This window comes from Cibotium barometz, chromosome 41 (genome assembly GCF_041138505.1).
Source record: "Cibotium barometz isolate CiBa-2024 chromosome 41, ASM4113850v1, whole genome shotgun sequence".
NCBI lineage: Eukaryota > Viridiplantae > Streptophyta > Polypodiopsida > Cyatheales > Cibotiaceae > Cibotium > Cibotium barometz.
The window spans coordinates 26006815-26029392 of record NC_141086.1 but is presented as its reverse complement, the minus strand read 5'-3'; the positions used below and the strand labels follow the sequence as shown (position 1 = coordinate 26029392).

The following is a 22578-nucleotide window of genomic DNA, read 5'->3' as shown; positions in this document are numbered from 1 at the left end:
CCAATCAATTGGTTTAGTATGTTGATGAAGCCACCAATGGGGATTGAAGAAAGAGAGAAGTATCAAAAACTAGTGAATTATTAAAGAATTCACAACTCTTGGCTTAGGTAGAATAGAGTAACAATGCATAAAACACTCTATATTTTGGCTTAGGTGGAGTAGAGTAACAAGGCATAAGACTCTATCTAATTTGGCTTAGGTGGAGTATAGTAACAAGCATAAGACTCTATCTAATTTGGCTTAGGTGGAGTAGAGTAACAAGGCATAAGACTCTATCTAATTTGGCTTAGGTGGAGTAGAGTAACAAAGCATAAGACACTATCTAATTTGGCTTAGGTGGAGTAGAGTAACAAGGCATAAGACTCTATCTAATTTGGCTAATTTGGCTTAGGTGGAGTAGAGTAACAAAGCATAAGACACTATCTAATTTGGCTTAGGTGGAGTAGAGGAACAAGGCATAAGACTCTATATTTTTTTCAACAAGGGAAGGCTTCTATTTATAGGAAAATTTGAGCTCCTAACCAAACAAACCGATTCTAGAATTTTCCAAGTCAGTTTGGTCACTTTTTGACCATTTTTAGGTCAGTTAAGCTAACTTTTTGGAACTAGACTTGGATTAGGAGAGAGGAGAGATGAAATATCTCAATTTTTATGAGTTTAAAACTCATTCAAGCATGTGAAATATGCACCTCCTTTAAAGAACTCCCCTTCCTTACATATGTGTCATAATGGAATCATTTTAATATTGTTCATAGTTTTTTTACTAATAAACCTTGTACATTTTCAACTCTTCATCTTATGTGAGCATTTAAGGGACCCCCCTTCCTTACATATGTGTCATAATAAAATCATTTAAGGGAAAATATGCACCTCCTTTAAAGAACTCCCCTTCCTTACATATGTGTCATAATGGAATCATTTTAATATTGCTCATAGTTTTTTACTAATAAACCTTGTACATTTTCAACTCTTCATCTTATGTGAAATATGCACCTCCTTTAAAGAACTCTCCTTCCTTACATATGTGTCATAATGGAATCATTCTAATATTGCTCATAGTTTTTTACTAATAAACCTTGTACATTTTCAACTCTTCATCTTATGTGAAATATGCACCTCCTTTAAAGAACTCTCCTTCCTTACATAGGTGTCATAATGGAATCATTCTAATATTGCTCATAGTTTTTTACTAATAAACCTTGTACATTTTCAACTCTTCACCTCATGTGAGCATTTACTCATTTTTGGGTATTTTCTTTTTTTACAATTTGGATTTATCTCCTCCCTACACATGGATTGATGCTATTGGCCCATAGGAACCTTAATTGGACCATAGTCTAAAGATTTCTGAAAATCTAGACTCTTAGGCTAAGGTTCTTTATACCTATTTCTAATTAATTCCAATTGCACATTGAAAAATTCTTTTCTAAATTTCTGTTTCAGGGGAACTCATCTGAATTATAAGAGATATTTTTCTATCCAAAAATATTCAAAATCTGAATATTCTCTCTCTAGAATATTTTCTCTCTCTAGGTTAAAACAGCCACAAACAAGATCTCTTATATTTCAGAAAAGGAATTGATTACAGGGGGATATACTAGACATCGAAAAGGGGTTGGGGGAGGAATCTTACATTCTACCCCACTTAAAAAACGCGAGATGTCCTCATCTCGCAACTTGGAATAATTTCGCAAGATGCACGAATATGAGACTTAGAGAAAATTTTAATCACGATTAACCACCAAGGAAAGTCTTAAAGAGAGCAAGATTCAAAATAAGAACAAGATTTAAACTTTATTCATTCTCGGAACTTATACAGTAAAGATAGAGAAACTCTTTACACTTCCATAAGCCCGTCCATCATATGGTCACAAAAGCAGTCCTCACAAGCTGCACAAGTATAGGGTAACTCCTCTATGGGAATGATTCTACTGGTTATTGCCGCACCTATCTCAGTGGTATGAGGTGATCCAACAAAAGGACCTCTGAGAGGCAAGCCAAAAACGGGGTAAAGGCATATCTTCTCATGAGGAAGAAAACATGCCAGTAAGAAGACCCGCTCAGAAAACCCAAGATGCCTTGATCTCATGACACAGTAGTATCGGGGACCCAAACCCAAGGCTTCAATAACCATGGCCAAGCGGACATTGTTACGAAAGTGTTGCTGACCCCAGGGTGTTACCCTAGTTATGTTTTGATAGGTCCGCCATTTGGTCTGCGCTACAGAAGTTCCTAGGTGAGGAAAAAGTGAGCGCTCATACTGTTCTATAAAGTCTTTCTTCACAGACTCTCTTGCGTCTTGAAGGTGAGAAATCATCAGGGATAAAACTAATTCCTGTTGCCAAGCCATGAAGGAGATTAAGAAAGAAAGGAGATTGATGGGAGTAAGATTACTGTGAGTGACAAGTAAAAGTTACGACTTATATAAAGGAAGGAGCTAGCGTAACCTAGAAGCCAACGGTAACTTGCCACTGAAGTTTTTCCGTCTTTCCATGATTTGTGTTTGACACATTTTTCTATAGAAGGCATTAAGAATTTTGAGATGAGGAGATAAAAGAAACTTGTAGGCTAAGTCACCTACTTTCATTCAATTCAGATATAAGGGTCACAATATCTGGGGGATAACTTCTTATACTCCCCAAGAGATAAAGAGCTTCTTTTGGGCCGCACTCGAATGAAAACCAAAACCTTGGTATCCAAAACACCGATTCTCACTTCTGAACTCATTGTTCTAAATCTTTAAAACAGATGGGACTCCTGAGAAGTATTCTAGGGAAAGGGTCTTCCCTTTTTAAACAGAAACTTTCTTTTATTTTAGAGAGGGAATAATTATAAGATCAGAAAGGAAGATTCTTACTCCAGTATACCTCGAAGGTTGGGGAGGAATCTTACATTCTACCCCACTTAAAAAGTGCGAGATGTCCTCATCTCGCAAGGTAGAGGACATCTCTTTTTCTTAAGATCCAATTTTATTCTGGGGTTCCTTATATTCTGGTCAACCCAACAGAACACTGGGATAAATATCCCTTATATAGAACTCATCATTGAATAACAATTCATTCAGATCATATCATTCGTATCTTTAACATGATAATGGTCCATTAGACCGAAAAGTTTCCTTCGGAACATTCCTCCACGGAAATTTCAGTCAAGCAAGTTCTCAATTTGACATCCCTTAACTTGATCTACCGGTCAAGTATTAACAGTAGCAATCTGACAGCACAATCCACTAATCTCATAGTGATTTGCTGAATTCGTTATCATCATTCTAGTTATGAATATCATCACAGGGACTCGTCCCATTCCCCCTCATTGTGGTTTCATTATATTTCAACTAAGTTTTTAAAAATCATCATTTTTCAATCAGAATTTTCAATCAGAATCCAAATCAATTCATCCATTCTCAAACAGAATTAAAAATCATATCAATCACATGCAAAATCATCATCTGGATAGCATTAACGCTTATAATTTCAAGTCTTAGATTTACTCGTATATACTGTCAGTAAAGAGCTGCAATATACTCTCGGTATATACGGGTAGTCACGGCCCTTGGAATTATAAGGTAAATACTATCATGTCTAGGCCTCAAGCAAGTCAGGGATTCTATATAATTGCGGTACTTCCATCTGAAGACCCAATTACCAAATTACGAATTCCAGTTTGAATATCAAATTGTATGAATTATCTCACACAATTATAACCTTTTTGTGTTTCTTGATAAATTTTTGATATATTTGTCTTCTCAGTTGATCTTTATTAACCAAATGCTCTGATACCAACTGTAAGATCCCTGTTCCCACCGAGCAACGGATTCGGGGTACTGGCAGCGGAAGTAGCGCTTCTCGCGCGGGACAGGGGTCCCACACTCGGGGCCTCGCCCACGGATATCCGGATAAGAGACTAATCCGTCGGTTGTTCCAAAACCGAACCCGGAAAAACTTCCCCTACCGGAAAGCACGGGCGATTCCACCAGGATAACTTTTTACTCTAACGTAGTCAAGATCATTTCTGTTCGAGATGATCCGATTACATCTATAAGATACTTAGTCAGTTCAAGGAAGAAACTTGCACTTGGATCATTGGGATCAACGCTTTTTTCCCCATTCAAGAGGCACAGCCGTTGATTCCTATCCATAGAACAGTTTCTGTCCGGGATTTTTTTTTTTCTATCGTAAAAACAAAAGTTTGAGTCTCGATTTACGGATCCATCAGTCCAGCCTAACCCCATCCAGTCCCATGGGTTAGCCAACCGCCCAACCACTGTAGTGATGGGATCCAATTAAAAATTTGGTTAGGTTTTGTCCCGGGTACCAAGGAAAAGAGTTCCAAGGCCCCCTAGCCGGATGTTCATGCAAAATAAAACTAGTCACACCACTCACACACCCAATATGAAATTGCCTTTTTCAACCAGATTCAACCAGTTTAAAACAATCCTTTAATAAAACCATAGTATCATTGATCACCATCTTCCAATTTATCCAATTGATTCTTAATTTCCCATCATTCCTTCATCAGAGTATCTATGGCATCATTGGCAACTAGAACGCTCAAGAGCCGTTTCGATAGTTCCTAGCCCATAATACTTGGCAATATAATCACTTAACATGATGGACTCTCGTTGAAGATCAGCAAGATCAACCAACAGATCCATATAAGGAGCCATGGACTCATCCATTGAAGACCAGCAAGGTCAATCAACCAGATCCATGCTCGATTTCAGAAAACAACTCCAACTCTGTTCCAATATCTTCCTCGACGCACGCGTGGGTATCCTAGGCAACCCAAAACCCAAGCACCGTATGGTCAGCACCCTCTAGGATCCTTCGCAGGTAACCTAGCGCTTCACGCATAGGCCGCTTCCTTGGCCCCTCATCCACCGTACCGGAAGCTCACCATTTTAATCGCACCGAGGCTGGTCAAGACCTCGGCCGACCTTGCTACGCGAGACGTCCTTCATTGACTCCCCGTCAGCAGTTGCAACTTTACCATCACGACTTTAATCACAAGACGGTCAAAATGCTCCCCCCAGCATTCTTGACATAAAACAATCATTTACAAACAGCATTTACAAACAGTATTTACAAACAGTTTACAACACAATTTCTATTTTAACTTTTATTTTTCCACATTATCCCTCATCAATCTACATTACTTATTCCATATTCCATTTATATGTATACTCATCCCATCACATCATTTCCATCTCATCACTTCAGATTCCCTCACATCACAATCGTATATTTACATCCATACATCCACAACTATATGCGTTGTCGTGCCACAGCAGGTCTATGGTATGAAACCATGCATGTGAGGCTATTAAATGCAAATCCAGATGCATGGGATTAAGCGCCTGTGTACATATGGGATGTATGGCGTGTGGAGGATTTTGCTTTTGAGGGCGTTGCCAGGTGTATAGGTGAAATGGTTTGGTGTTGAGCTTGTTGCAAGCCTGTCGCGTGAGAGGGCAGATGCTGGAGAAGATGTCAGCTGCTCGGCCACTTGAATTGTGTATGCGTCCCGCATGGACAATGGGCACTTGGAAGGTCGCATTGAAGGTATGTGGAAGGGAGGGCAATTAATAGGTGAAGGGGCCTTTGTTGCCTTTAAAAATAGGTGGGTGTGAAAGCAATATGGGTGGCCATCTTTAGGCCTTTAAATGATAAAATGTGACCATAAAAGACAAGGCATGCGTGGAGATTGGAGCAGCTGCCAGCGAAGCAGTCTAGAAGCTGGCGAATCACGAGGAGTCGGCGCAGCTGAAAAGAGACGGCGGGAAGCCGATGGGGGGGGGCCCATGTGTGCTGGTGTGAAGGGAGAGGGACGCTGCAGGCAACCAAAAGGAAGGAGGCAGCAGAAAAACAGCTGCTGCAGAAAAAAGGAAGATAGCCGCTTTGATCAGTGGGGGTCGTTTTGCAGAGACGTGGCTCTGGTGATCAGGCAGCCACAGGCGCTGAAATGGGAAAGAAAAGGGGACGCTTGTGCACAGAGTAACGCAAACATGTTGCCTACTACTACCTCCAGCAGGCATCGCCCGGCTGTAGGCTTTCGCCAAAACTCGTTGTTGACGCAGTACCTCAGGCAAATAGTCAAGCTATCAGCACACGAAGTACCATAAGCAGACCAAGAATCAATGGGCCAGGGATGATCCTGCTTTTGTGGTGATTTGCAGCCTGTGCTGGCAGTGGCTGCTTTTGCATACTGTGCTGCGTATGGTCAGAGCATTGCTTATGCTTGTCTGACAATATTTTCGGTGGTCTTCTTTCACTTCTTGCTGATTGGCTTTCTTTTAGCAACACTTTTCTGGCTCTTTTCCAACCATTATCTCAGAGAAGAGGCAGCTGTTAACAGTCATGCTGTTGAGCAGCGTGTGGAATGTGCTGCATTATTTTCTATCACCTCTCTTAATTGGACAAGGCATTCTTCCAGCTATACTTTCCAACATACTCTTCATGGCTTCAACCCAACGAGATTCGCCTTGAGTTTCTACTTCAGCTAGTCTGATAGAGCAGTTGCACATCATTCTTTGTATCTGCATGCATCGGGTGGAGAGTATGGAGCAACTCTATGGAGAATGGCCGAACATTCAGAGAGCTCAAGTCAGTTGGAAAAGGTGGCAGACTTGGATGGTCACACGAAGAAGATTAAATGTACGCTATGGTGGCAAGGAGGTGAGAAACATAATCAGTTATTGAGCATTGATGAGGAGACACTATATGTGTGGGATATTGATGCAGCAGGGAGGTCAGTGCAGGTCAATAGGAAAATGTCTCCTGGAATGCTTCATCACATGGCGAGTGGTGCCTGGGATCCACATGATGTTGGGAGCTGCTGGTATGTCTGAGACTTGATGATCATGATGGTTTGGTGTTTAGGTAAGAGAGATACCTTTTCCCCTTTGTACATGCGTCTCTGAGAGAGGAGCGAGGAGGTTTGGCGGGATTTATTTTCTCTGAATAATCAAATCAAGTGAATGCAAATCAACGTAACTCTCGCAGCCAGACACCTAGTGTGTTCCCGGCTAGACCGCACACGTCACGACAGCTTTGGTGAACCCGACGTGAAACCGCTGGGGTGAGAGTACGTAGAGATGGCTAGCAAAATGGAGCATTTGTATGCAGAGATGAAAGAGCTTGAAGAGCGGTTCAGGAAGATTGAAGAAGAAAAGCAAATTCAGGAAGCAGTGGAAATTGCGGTGCAATTGGTATATGACAGGGTCAATATATTTGATGGTTACGATCCAGAAAGCTATCTAAGGTGTTACGAGACAGAGATGAAGGATCAAGGGGTTCCAGAAAACATGATGATTGCATCTTTTGCATACCTTGTAAGTCCTGATTTAAAAGATGAAGTGCTGGAACTAGCAGAGTATCACTCCAAACGATGGAATGATTTTGCAGATGCACTTATTTATGCGAGTTCCAGGTATAATGTGAGCTGTGATAGTGTTCCAGCAACAATCAGAGCCAATTTAGAAGCTGTTGTTGATGCATGTCTTATGGAGGATAATCAATTGCTATTCAAGGCTGATACAGAGATTGTGGAGGCTGTTTATGCTAAATTGGGATTGCAAAAAGCCATTAGTGAGCAACAAGGCCTTCACAGTGCCAAAAGGGATGCTTTGCTACAGCCTCATAAAGATGCAATGGGTGAACTGTGCAAGTATAATCTGTTTTCTGAGGGTGCAGACATACAAGGTCCTATGATCATACCACATGATGTATGTATGCCTATGCTTGAGGAGACACTTGATTCAGAGAGCTTCAGGACAGGTGTTTCGAAGGGTATTCCTCAGGTGTCGTATCATATGTGTGAAGAACAGCAGGAACCAATGCTTCTTGTTGAAAGCATGATTGCAGAGTTTGAAGATCTAAGACAAGAAGAAGATGCTATCATTACTACATTCTTATCTGGTTATGATGCTTATAAGCAGGATGATGTACATGAATATGCAGACGGGCCACAAGTATGTGTGATTGATTTAGAGGGGGTGAGTGATATGGGTGATTCCAAGAGTGATGTTGCTTCTGAGGCTAGTTGCCAAGGTTCTTTGGATTTGGGTTATTCTGGAATGCTAACAGGGTGTTCCAACAATAAACAGGGTGATGCTATGTCATCAGTGTCAGGGTTACCTTGCAACCACATTTGTGAGCAACAATCTCGAGCTTGGAAGCCTGTTTATGATGATGATTTGGAGAGGGAAATTGAATCTGTCTTTTTGGATCATGCAGGGTTCAATGATATACAGATTCAAGGGTACTTGGGTAAGGGACCCATAAATCTAAGCCCATCTGCAGACAGGTATCAAGAAATACTGGGAGATAACATGCAGGATATGCAAAGTGTGGTCACAGAGCCTCATGAGGCTGCATATGAGCAACCAAATGGATATAGTTATGGGGGTATGAATGTTCATGATAATCAACATGTGGGATTGCAAGATGATAATGGCTTCAATGTGATTGATCCTGGATTGGATGCTATCCTAGATGATGCATTGGATGATTTCATGGTATATAATAGATCCCCATCAGCTTTGAGCTCTTCTATGCTTGATGCTAGTCAACTGTTGGTTGCAAGTGAGGATGTGCAAGTGTTATGTGAGCCAAATGATTGTGATGAGATTGATTCAGAGCTGGGGGCTATTCTCGATGATGCCTTGTTGGATTTTGTATGTGTTGATGCTTTTCCGTCTTTGGATGAGAAGAATGAATGTTTGTCAGTGGGTGAGCTGGATCCAGGCACGGTAGATTTGGATGGGATGTTACAAAGTGTGTGTTCCATGCTATTAATGCAGTTGTTACTTGGTGTGGCCATACAATATGTGGTGCAAAGGCTTCAAACATGGCCTGAGGAAATTTTTGAAGCAAATCATTTTGAAGAGCATCCCACTTTGAATGATGAGGGTGATTATGCATATGCAGGGAATCTAAGTGAGGATAGGGCTTCATATGAGCAAAGGATATGGCACATATGCCAAAAGCGATTGGTATTTGATCCAGGTGGGAAAGCAGAACCATTCAGATGTGATTGCTGATGCTTGTACATATACCAATGTTGGTGTGCAAATAATGCCTGGGCAGTGAGTTCCAGGACCTGTGTGGCACATACCAGAGGATGTGCAGGTTTAGAGGGGGTGGATGTCGTGCCACAGCACGTCTATGGTATGAAACCATGCATGTGAGGCTATTAAATGCAAATCCAGATGCATGGGATTAAGCGCCTGTGTACATATGGGATGTATGGCGTGTGGAGGATTTTGCTTTTGAGGGCGTTGCCAAGTGTATAGGTGAAATGGTTTGGTGTTGAGCTTGTTGCAAGCCTGTCGGGTGAGAGGGCAGATGCTGGAGAAGATGTCAGCTGCTCGGCCACTTGAATTGTGTATGCGTCCCGCATGGACAATGGGCACTTGGAAGGTCGCATTGAAGGTATGTGGAAGGGAGGGCAATTAATAGGTGAAGGGGCCTTTGTTGCCTTTAAAAATAGGTGGGTGTGAAAGCAATATGGGTGGCCATCTTTAGGCCTTTAAATGATAAAATGTGACCATAAAAGACAAGGCATGTGTGGAGATTGGAGCAGCTGCCACCAGCGAAGCAGTCTAGAAGCTGGCGAATCACGAGGAGTCGGTGCAGCTGAAAAGAGACAGCGGGAAGCCGATGGGGGGGGCCCATGTGTGCTGGTGTGAAGGGAGAGGGACGCTGCAGGCAACGAGAAGGAAGGAGGCAGCAGCAGCTGCTGCAGAAAAAAGGAAGATAGCCGCTTTGATCAGTGGGGGTCGTTTTGCAGAGACGTGGCTCTGGTGATCAGGTAGCCACAGGCGCTGAAATGGGAAAGAAAAGGGGACGCTTGTGCAAAGAGTAACGCAAACATGTTGCCTACTACTACCTCCAGCAGGCATCGCCCGGCTGTAGGCTTTCGCCAAAACTCGTTGTTGACGCAGTACCTCAGGCAAATAGTCAAGCTATCAGCACACGAAGTACCATAAGCAGACCAAGAATCAATGGGCCAGGGATGATCCTGCTTTTGTGGTGATTTGCAGCCTGTTGGCAGTGGCTGCTTCTGCATACTGTGCTGCATATGGTCAGAGCATTGCTTATGCTTGTCTGACAATATTTTCGGTGGTCTTCTTTCACTTCTTGCTGATTGGCTTTCTTTTAGCAACACTTTTCTGGCTCTTTTCCAACCATTATCTCAGAGAAGAGGCAGCTGTTAACAGTCATGCTGTTGAGCAGCGTGTGGAATGTGCTGCATTATTTTCTATCACCTCTCTTAATTGGACAAGGCATTCTTCCAGCTATACTTTCCAACATACTCTTCATGGCTTCAACCCAACGAGATTCGCCTTGAGTTTCTACTTCAGCTAGTCTGATAGAGCAGTTGCACATCATTCTTTGTATCTGCATGCATCGGGTGGAGAGTATGGAGCAACTCTATGGAGAATGGCCGAACATTCAGAGAGCTCAAGTCAGTTGGAAAAGGTGGCAGACTTGGATGGTCACACGAAGAAGATTAAATGTACGCTATGGTGGCAAGGAGGTGAGAAACATAATCAGTTATTGAGCATTGATGAGGAGACACTATATGTGTGGGATATTGATGCAGCAGGGAGGTCAGTGCAGGTCAATAGGAAAATGTCTCCTGGAATGCTTCATCACATGGCGAGTGGTGCCTGGGATCCACATGATGTTGGGAGCTGTTGGTATGTCTGAGACTTGATGATCATGATGGTTTGGTGTTTAGCTAAGAGAGATACCTTTTCCCCTTTGTACATGCGTCTCTGAGAGAGGAGCGAGGAGGTTTGGCGGGATTTATTTTCTCTGAATAATCAAATCAAGTGAATGCAAATCAACGTAACTCTCACAGCCAGACACCCAGTGTGTTCCCGGCTAGACCGCACACGTCACGACAGCGTACATTCACATCTACATGCATACATCTACATCCCTATGCATACATCCACATCCACATTCACATTCACCTCCATACATCTACATCTACATGCATACATCCACTCCACATTCGCATCCACATCTATACATCTACATCTACATGCATACATCCACCTCTACATCCACATCTGCGTCTATACACCTACATCTACATGCATACATCCCCATCCACATCCACATCTACATCTATACATCTACATCTACATGTATACATATACATCTCCATTCACAACTACATCTACATGCATACATCCATATCTCCATTCCCATCTACATGCATCCATCCACCTCCACATCCACATCTACATCTATGCATCTACATCTACATGTATACATCCACATCTCCATTCACATCTACATCTATACCTCTATATCTACATGCATCCATCCACATCTCCATTTACATCCTCATCTACACATCTATTTCTACATGCATACATCCACGTCCCATGCATACATCCACCTCCACATTCACACTCACATCCATACATCTACATCTACATGCAACATCCACGTCTCCATGCATAATAAAATTCTTTTAATTAATCTAAGATGATAGTTCCTAGAATATGGTAGGAATTCCTCTTTTTATACTTTGAATGAATTTATTTTATGCGTAATTTCTATAAAAATTTTGCCATAGCTCCGCTACTATGACTGATAAATCTCAATTTTTTTCTAAGGGATAAAGCTCATTATTAAAGAAATAATTAGAATGGTCTCTAATTGGATCATCAATCCATAATGGTCTCTAATTGGATCATCAATCCATAATGGTCCCTAATTGGATCATTAAGAAAACAATTAGAATGGTCTCTAATTGGGTCATCAATCCATAATGGATTGAATCATCAATGTGCATAAACTAAAAGCATAGCAAAAAGCCATTAATTTGGCCTCAAGCATAGCTTAATCTTGGATTAAGGAAAGGCTTTATGAAAAGCTTCATTTGGATTGAGAATGGTTCATGAGTATGACCATTTCTTGAGTGAGAGAGAGAAATTACATAAAAACCATTAGAATTTAAACATAAATGGAAATTGACTTCTATAGCATTTATTAAATTATGTAACTCTTCACTATTATTCACCAATTAACTTCAATAGCATTTAAAAACCATACCAATTAAACTTCTCAAGCTTGAGAGGGGTTGAGAAGAGAGAATCATTGAGAAATTATAGAAAGATCAAAATTCAATATACTTACCTTATAATTTGCTTGATTCTTTATTCACGGTAGAGGCCCCCAACCAATCAATTGGTTTAGTATGTTGATGAAGCCACCAATGGGGATTGAAGAAAGAGATAAGTATCAAAAACTAGTGAATTATTAAAGAATTCACAACTCTTGGCTTAGGTAGAATAGAGTAACAATGCATAAAACACTCTATCTTTTGGCTTAGGTGGAGTAGAGTAACAAGGCATAAGACTCTATCTAATTTGGCTTAGGTGGAGTATAGTAACAAGCATAAGACTCTATCTAATTTGGCTTAGGTGGAGTAGAGTAACAAGGCATAAGACTCTATCTAATTTGGCTTAGGTGGAGTAGAGTAACAAGGCATAAGACTCTATCTAATTTGGCTTAGGTGGAGTAGAGTAACAAAGCATAAGACACTATCTAATTTGGCTTAGGTGGAGTAGAGTAACAAGGCATAAGACTCTATATTTTTTTCAACAAGGGAAGGCTTCTATTTATAGGAAAATTTGAGCTCCTAACCAAACAAACCGATTCTAGAATTTTTCAAGTCAGTTTGGTCACTTTTTGACCATTTTTAGGTCAGTTAAGCTAACTTTTTGGAACTAGACGTGGATTAGGAGAGAGGAGAGATGAAATATCTCAATTTTTATGAGTTTAAAACTCATTCAAGCATGTGAAATATGCACCTCCTTTAAAGAACTCCCCTTCCTTACATATGTGTCATAATGGAATCATTTTAATATTGTTCATAGTTTTTTTACTAATAAACCTTGTACATTTTCAACTCTTCATCTTATGTGAGCATTTAAGGGACCCCCCTTCCTTACATATGTGTCATAATAAAATCATTTAAGGGAAAATATGCACCTCCTTTAAAGAACTCCCCTTCCTTACATATGTGTCATAATGGAATCATTTTAATATTGCTCATAGTTTTTTACTAATAAACCTTGTACATTTTCAACTCTTCATCTTATGTGAAATATGCACCTCCTTTAAAGAACTCTCCTTCCTTACATATGTGTCATAATGGAATCATTCTAATATTGCTCATAGTTTTTTACTAATAAACCTTGTACATTTTCAACTCTTCATCTTATGTGAAATATGCACCTCCTTTAAAGAACTCTCCTTCCTTACATATGTGTCATAATGGAATCATTCTAATATTGCTCATAGTTTTTTACTAATAAACCTTGTACATTTTCAACTCTTCACCTCATGTGAGCATTTACTCATTTTTGGGTATTTTCTTTTTTTACAATTTGGATTTATCTCCTCCCTACACATGGATTGATGCTATTGGCCCATAGGAACCTTAATTGGACCATAGTCTAAAGATTTCTGAAAATCTAGACTCTTAGGCTAAGGTTCTTTATACCTATTTCTAATTAATTCCAATTGCACATTGGAAAATTCTTTTCTAAATTTCTGTTCCAGGGGAACTCATCTGAATTATAAGAGATATTTTTCTATCCAAAAATATTCAAAATCTGAATATTCTCTCTCTAGAATATTTTCTCTCTCTAGGTTAAAACAGCCACAAACAAGATCTCTTATATTTTAGAAAAGGAATTGATTACAGGGGGATATACTAGACATCAAAAAGGGGTTGGGGGAGGAATCTTACAATCATCCCATTCCATGCATATAGTTGTTCAAAGGCACCATACGTCTGTACTTATTCTATGAAAACTCAAGCATAAGGCAATAGGTGACCCACACCAAGTACCCATCAATAAGGTTGACTTTAAAAGATGCCCAATTCAAAAGGAAACCTTTCTGCTTTCCAATGGCAATGCATAGTATCCACCCGGGGGTCAAATGGAAATCCATCTACTTCAAGTGGCAATACATGTTGTTCACCCGGATCATATGGAAATCCCTCCTCTTCAAGTGTCAATGCATGCTGTCCACCCAGATCATATGGAAATGAATCCACATCAAGCATCTTCCATTGTATACCGGGATCAAATGGGTATAAAACATCATGATTGAAAGCACGTCATCACTAACCAATGATCCTCTATCAAAGTCCACCCATGAATCACTTCCATGAACCAAAGCATTATCATCATCAAATTACCCAAATCATTTTCCTCATAAATGTCACCATAAGGATCATAATCAACCACATTATTGCTTTCATCCACACCATCATTTTTTGAATCCACATCATAAATGTCACTATAAGGATCATAATCAACCACATTATTGCTTTCATCCACACCATCATTTTGTGAATCCACATCATATGCCATATTTTCATGGTCGATAACCACAAATCCTTCATGTAATGCAACACCATGAAGATCTTCATAAGAGTTGTCTCCCTCATCAAGAAGAGTCTCATTACATTCATCTTTATCCATACAATTCTCCCCAAGAAAAGATCCATGCATTTTCTCTTCATCTTTCCCATCAACACTTGCATCTTCATGGTGGCTATCCACACTGGTTCATTTTCAGCCATCCATACATGCATTGAAGTCAGTTGACACAAATCATTAGCATCTCCTTCATCACTTGAAGTGTCCCCATAGCAATGGCTTCCAATAAGAGATGTGGACTAAAGTGAACTCTTAGTAGAAAACCCATGGATAGATGGGGTAGGCTTGTAGAAGAGCTCCACTAACAACATGATCTCATTAAGCGCAATGTCATTGTCAATATCCATGATGCATTGGACCACTTGCATGAACTCCTTGCCTATTTTTTGCATAAATCCACCTATGATATCCTTCTCCTCAATGTTAGGCACAAAGAAGGAAAGGTACCAATATTCCTCGCATACTTAGACAATGAATCCACATGTAATAATGGCATACATTTCTCCCTAAAGCTCCATTGCTCTTGAGTATCCATAAAGTTTCATACCACTTCATAGGCTAAATTTGCCTAATCCCATTTGTACTCATGCATTACTTGTTGCAACCACCATTGTCTAGCTTTGCCTCCAAATTTGTATGTCACTTGCTTCACTTTGTCACCTTCATTACATGGAAATGCACAAAAATAGGCATCCCAATTGCGAATCCATTCCTTAAGCTGAATACAAGTGACTCCTTCCCCATCAAAAGAGAGAAAAGCTTCTACAAATGATTCAATATATGAATGGCATCCAAAGCATACCACTAGCATGTAAACATGGCCTAAAAGTGCTCAATAGCATAAGGTGAAGCTACTAAACCCTTCAATCCCAAAAACTTAGCCTCAATGTGTCAAAACCCCCAATTCTTACACTAGGGTTTGACAATGAAAAGATGCAAGGGGGAAGAGAGCTTGAGCTCTTGCAACAAGCACACACACACTCACAAAACCCTAATAGAGAACACAGAAGGTGAGAGGCTGAAAATCTTCTTCTTCTTCACTCAACACTCAACACACCATATACAAGATAAGAGTAAACACAATATGAAAGGTACTCAACCAAATACATACAAGGGTTCTCTATAGTGTGAACCCAACTAAATGAGCTGGCGCTATAACTATGCCAGTCCCTAGAATGGCTGTCACATAGCCTGTCATCCCACTGGCCGCATATCACCCAAGATCTCACCAACCATGCCAGTGGTGTAAGTGTGGGGCCTATCCCCAGTGTCCATCTCCTCACTAGACGAGCTCGATATCTCAACACTCCCCCTCGAGCTCAACTCCATCTCATGTACACCAAAGTGAAACCCTGAATCTGCGGAGCTTCTCTGTACCCAATGCTTTGGTGAAGATGTCAGCTACCTGATCCTGTGTGCTGACATAAACAAGGTCAAGGTCTCCTGCCAAGACCAACTCTCTGACAAAATGGTAGTGGACCTCTATATGCTTCGTGCGAGCATGAAAAACTGGGTTCCTGGCCAACTGTATACTGCTAATGTTGTCACAGAAAATGACTACTTGTCTATCCACTGATAGACCCAAATCTGCAAGTAGCTTTCTCAACCAAGCTACCTCACATGCTGCCATAGCAGCTCCTCTGTACTCGGCCTTTGTACTGGATAGAGCAACTGTAGGCTGCTTCTTGATGCTCCAAGTCATAGCAACACTCCCCAAAGAAAACATGAAGCCACTGGTAGATCTTCTGTCTAAGATACTACCGGCCCAATCAGCATCTGTGTACCCATGTACACATATCTCTGTCCCAGTCTCATAGAATAGTCCACAATGCAAAGTAGACCTCACATACCTCAGTATGCGTCTCAATGCATCTAAATGCAGTTTTCGTGGAACCTGCATAAACTGACTCACCAGCCTAACAACATAGCTCAAATCTGGTCTGGTGATCGTCATATAGATGAAGCTTCCTACTATGTGTCTATACATAGTAGGATCCTCCAAGATCTCTCCTGAATTTGCACTTAACTTGCCATTCTGATCTAATGGCATGGAAATAGGCTTACAGCCTGTCATACCATACTTGGATAACATGTCCAAGCCATACTGTCTCTGTAGTAATCCAATACCATCATGTGGTGACCTAATCACCTCAATGCCCAAGAAATATCTAAGCTCACCCAGATCCTTCATTTCAAACTTTTGTCTAAGCAAGATCTTTACATCAAAGATCTCTGCATCATGATCTCCCGTAATGATCAAGTCATCTACATAGATGACAACAAGCACAACCCCTCTATCACCATGTCTCACATACAGCGAGAAATCTGCATTGGCTACATGAAAGCCAATAGTGACAAGATATTCATAAATCTTGTCAGACCATGCTCTTGGTGCTTGTTTTAAGCCATACAAGGCTTTCTTCAACCTGCAAACATGCTTGGGGTGACACATCCTCATAACCAGGTGGCTCCAACATATACACCTCTTCCTGCAAATCCCCATGCAAGAATGCATTCTTTACATCCATCTGGTGTAAAGACCATTGCTTTGACGCAGCCACTACTATCACAACTCTCACTGTTGCCATCTTGGCAAGAATGCATTCTTTACATCCATTTGGTGGTGTAAAGACCATTGCTTTAACGCAGCCAGTGCTATCACAACTCTCACTGTTGCCATCTTGGCAAGGCTGAAAGTTTCTTCATAATCAATGCCATATGTCTGCGCATACCCTTTGGCTACCAATCTAGCCTTGTACCTGTTTATGCTTCCATCACTGTTATGTTTTACTTTGTACACCCATTTGCATCCAATGGATTTCTTGCCTTCAAGCAATTGCACTAAATCCCAAGTTTCATTTCCATATAGTGCATCCATCTCCTCATCCATAGCTTTCTCCCAACACACATTTCCAACAGCCTCATCAATGCATGTGGACTCTACAACCTACACAACCTTTGCCATATATGCATAATGATGTGGCACATAACCATCATAGGTAAACCTCTGCACAGGGTTTTTCACTCTCCCAGATCTTCGTAGCTTTTCATTCATGGCTTCCATAGCCTTCTTTACACCAGGTGTTCTCATAGCTGGGATCCCAAGCTCCTCATCAAGGCTCATATCTGAGCCACTAGACTGGGCTCAACCACTTTCTCTTTTCCTTTACGTGAAGTACTAATCACATTTGCAGGATTGTTATTATGATGCAGCCTGCCACTCCATGGTCTATCAACAGACCAACTAGATGAGGACTCTCCTGGTCCACTCAAAGACTGTGATTGCTGACCTGCATTCTGTGCAACCACACTTCCACTCACATCAGCCCCAACAAGTTCTTTTTCAGTAGCATACCAGCTGCTCATCTCATCAAAGACAACATCCCTTCTTACCCTCAACTCACGTGTAGCAGGGTTATAACACCTGTATCCCTTTTGCTCGAGGGAATATCCAATAAACACACATTTTTCAGTTTTTGGATCCAGCTTAGTTCTTGGCTCATCTGGCACATGCACATATGCAATGCATCCAAAGACTTTCAGATGAGACAAATCAGGTTTTCTGCCACCACCAGTAAACCTCTCCTCTGGAGTTACATCATGTATGGCTGCAGTTGGAGTCCTATTCATGATGTAAACTACTGTAGAAATAGCCTCAACCCAATAGCTATGCGGCATATTCTTCTCTTCCATCAATGCTCGCGCAATCTCAGCAATGTGCCTGTTTTTCTGCTCAGCAACTCCATTTTGCTACGGAGTGTATCTGCATGTAAACTGTCTCTGAATACCATTCTTCTTCAAAAATTCAGAGAGCTCATTGGAGAAGTACTGTCCCCCTCCATTTGACCTTAGGCACTTTACATATTTCCCTGTTTGCTTTTCAACCAAAACTCTGAAATTTCGAAAGTGAGTGAACACCTCACTCTTCTCCTTCATGAAATATACCCACACTTTCCTTGTGTGGTCATCAATGAATGTCACATAATACCTGCAGCCTCCCATAGACATGGTCTTCGTAGGATCCCATACATCTGAATGCACAACATCTAGTGCATTTTTGCTCACATATCTGTTACATGGAAATACATGCTTTGTTTGCTTTCCAAATTGGCATGCTTCACATATTCTCTGCATAGCTTCCACTTTAAATTTTGGCAGCCCTGTCATAATTCCTTTAGTTTGCATAGACTTCATTCTCTGCACATTTACATGTCCAATTCTTTTATGCCAAATGTCTGTGTCTGTAACAATTCCTGAACCATTTGCAAACATCGCAGCACTCATTTCAGGCATGTCTACATTCAACGTAAACATTCTGCCCACCCTGTTGCCTTTTGTAACCAACCTGCACTTGTCTTTAAAGTCTTCAGCATAACAACCATCACGGTTAAACCGAGCTTGCAAACCTTGCTCAATCATTTGGCCAACTGAAACCAGATTCTTTGTTATGTTCGGAACGTGAAGTACATCTGCAAGGTACTTCACTTTGCTCAATCATCACGGTTAAACCGAGCTTGCAAACCTTGCTCAATCATTTGGCCAACTGAAACCAGATTCTTTGTTATGTTCGGAACGTGAAGTACATCTGCAAGGTACTTCACTTTGCCATCCTGCATAGACAATGGCACATCTCCAACATGGGTAATTGGATGAGCAGTGTCATCCCCTGTTTCCACAAAACCTGGTCTTTCAAGGTTTTTCATCTCCTTGAACCACTCCCCATGACTTGTCATGTGGTTCGAAGCACCTGAATCCACATACCATACATCATCTTTTTGTGCTGCTTCAACATTTTCAGACATGGCATTCACGACATGCTGCATAACAAACAACCTTTCATTATCCTCATTATTTCTGCTTGAGGATGCATAGTTGTTCTGTTGCACTTTCCCATTTTGCATGTCAGCTTGCTTCTTATAACATTCTGCCTGCACATGTCCAGGCTTACCACAATAAAAGCATTCACGTGCATCATTATATTGCCTTTGCCAATTTCCATGTCCTCTTTGACTCCCCCTGCCTCTGAATTTGCCTCTTCCACCTGTGTGTTGTAGATGTTGTTGTTGTGTATTCTCGAACTGTTGTTGTTGCTGTTGCTGGCCATAATTCTGATTACCTGTTCGGCCACCTCCTTGACTGCATCCACGACCTCCTCTACCTCATTCTCTACCCTAACTTGTGTGGAAGACCTGTTGCTCTGAACTGTTTTTGTTTTGTGAAGACTCTTGATCTTCACCCAAGCTCTTCTCTTCTATAATTAGCATAGACACCAAATCTATAAAGTTGGGAATGTTTTCTCGAGTCTGAATAGATGTCTTGAACGCCTTGTATTGTGGCTCGAGACCACGTAGACAGACTTCCACCTTATCATCATCATCTACTGACACACCAATATAGATGCAAGGGATTCCACAATACCCTTTATGTTCAATGCATAGTCATTCACAGACATGCTCTTTTTCTCCACAGTATGAAGTTCATTCTTCAACTCTATCTTACGTGCCTTGGTATTTGTTTCATAGAGTTTTACCAAGGTGTCCCATGCCTCCTTGGGGGACTTGGCATCCTGAATGTGCCCAATAATGGTGTCCTGTATACTAATGGAGAGCCAATACATAACTTTCCTGGCTCCTTGGTTCCAGTATTTAAACTCTTTCACATCTGCAACAGCAGTCAGATTTATGTTCGGTATCTCCGGTGCCTCTTCATGCTCACCTTCTATGTAGTCCCAATAGCCCTTTTCCATTAGGAAATTCGTCAACCTGAACCTCCAAGCATGGAAGTTGTTCTTATCAAGCTTCTCAGCCACAATCTGGGTTATGCCATCATTTGACATCTTGCCAGACACACAAATTTACCAGAAACAGCACTCTGGTTTGTCCTGCACAAACTGCTATATTTTTGCGGTGGTTCTGTAGTACTCTCAAATGTCACAACCAGTGACCTCAATGTGTATACATACACCCAATGGCAACTGTTGACCTCTTTGCAGCACCCACAGTGTCTGCACAGCCAATCTATCTTCCTACAGTTCTTAAACAGAGTTCTGTAGAGAATTGATGACTTACCCGCAGTGCTCGAAATCGCCTGCTTTCTGAAAAACGGAGGTCCAGACGCATCCGAAACGCGTTTCTGGCCCTGCAATTTCTGTCCTGAAAGTATAGTTGCCCTATAGCTTTACTCCCGCAAAGAAAGATCCTCAATTAGAGATCGTTTGCCAGTGCCTCCCGTAGAGATCCGGACAAAGGTGTAGTCATCAACACAAATAGGGAAGAGTAGTGGAAGCTCTTACCCTCGTACCACTTCCTGTGGTTCTCTTGCTTGCAGCTCAGCCCTTAGCACGAACCAGGCTCTAATACCATGAAATGATGCAAGGGGGAAGAGAGCTTGAGCTCTTGTAAGCACACACACACTCACAAAACCCTAATAGAGAACACACAAGGTGAGAGGCTGAAAATCTTCTTCTTCTTCACTCAACACTCAACACTCAACACATATACAAGATAAGAGTACACATAATATGAAAGGTACTCAACCAAATACATACAAGGGTTCTCTATAGTGTGAACCCAACTAAATGAGCTAGCGCTATAACTATGCCAATCTCTAGAATGGCTCTCACACAGCCTGTCATCCCACTGGCCGCATATCACCCAAGATCTCACCAACCATGCCAGTGGTGTAAGTGTGGGGCATATCCCCCAGGCGGGTCATCAGCGTCCACTGCCTCACTAGACGAGCTCGATATCTCAATAGACAATAGGCACATGTAGTGGGAAGATTAACAGATGTGAACCATATTCCACCCATTCTTGATGCCAATGGTAGGAAACAATCAATGATGTTGGCCAATTTTCAAGAAAGTAGGGTTTCTTGAGGCAAATCCCTAATTCTTGAGGTTGGATCTAAGATTCATCCAAATTAATCAATATATTGATAGAAGCTCTCACCAATGGTACAAGACCTTCAAAAAATTGCTCGCTTTGTTGAAGCTCAATCTACTGGTTTTTTCCACCTTCTTCTCCCCATGCTCCATAGCCTTCATGCATCTCCAAGGACTCCCATATTTGGAACGCATCATTAGACACTTAATAGGCATCATCTTCAAGGCTTCATCTCCATGAAATTTGTAGAAAAAAAATTGTAGTAGCCGGCGTTCTACGTTTCTTCTTGCGCTAAGATTTGTGAATGTTCTCTTGCCTCCTTGTAAGCCTTGAAGCCAAGATAGTGGATCCTACTTTTGTAGTATCACCCGGCTATACCATGGACCAACCCACATACTCAAACCCACAAGGCCATGCTACACGGACTCAAGGGTAGACTAGCATGAACTTCACTTTCTTAGATCCTAGAGCTAACCCCACCCAAGATAATACTACTATAATGTCTCCTCCAGAGGATGGCATCACATCAACTATAGCATGTAGGACTGATGCAAAATTGCCTCTGAGCCACATGCCCATGGTTACCATGATAGCCACCAACACCACTTCACACATGGAGTCCCCTGCACTTGGTATATCTAGTATGACCATTCCTAGAGGAGGGGTCACATCTTAATGTCTCCTCCAGAGGTTGGCATCACATCAACTATAGCATGTAGGACTGATGCAAAATTACCTCTGAGCCACATGCCCATGGTTACCATGGTAGCCACCAACACCACTTCACACATGGAGCCCCCTGCACTTGGTATATCTAGTATGACCATTCCTAGAGGGGTCACATCTTATTCTAGTATACCCATGAAACATTCCCTCCCGAGAGTGAGTGTGCTACTACAAACTCCTATTGTGCTTCAAGCTTAAAATCTCATGCATAGGCTTAAAGCCTATAAAAATTGCCTCTCCTCCAGAGGATGTCATCACATCAACTATAGCATGTAGGACTGATGCAAAATTGCCTCTGAGCCACATGCCCATGGTTACCATGGTAGCCACCAACACCACTTCACACATGGACCCCCCTGCACTGGGTATATCTAGTATGACCATTCCTAGAGGGGGTCACATCTTATTCTAGTATACCCATGAAACATTCCCTCCCTAGAGTGAGTGTGCTAGTACCAACTCCTATTGTGCTTCAAGCTTAAAATCTCA

At 41.4% G+C, this 22578-nt stretch overlaps 1 pseudogene; it reads left to right on the top strand.

The window, feature by feature from the left end:
• Positions 1–9870: 9870 nt before the first annotated feature.
• LOC147614809 (uncharacterized) lies at positions 9871–10350 on the top strand (annotated as a pseudogene).
• The last annotated feature ends 12228 nt before the right edge of the window (positions 10351–22578 follow it).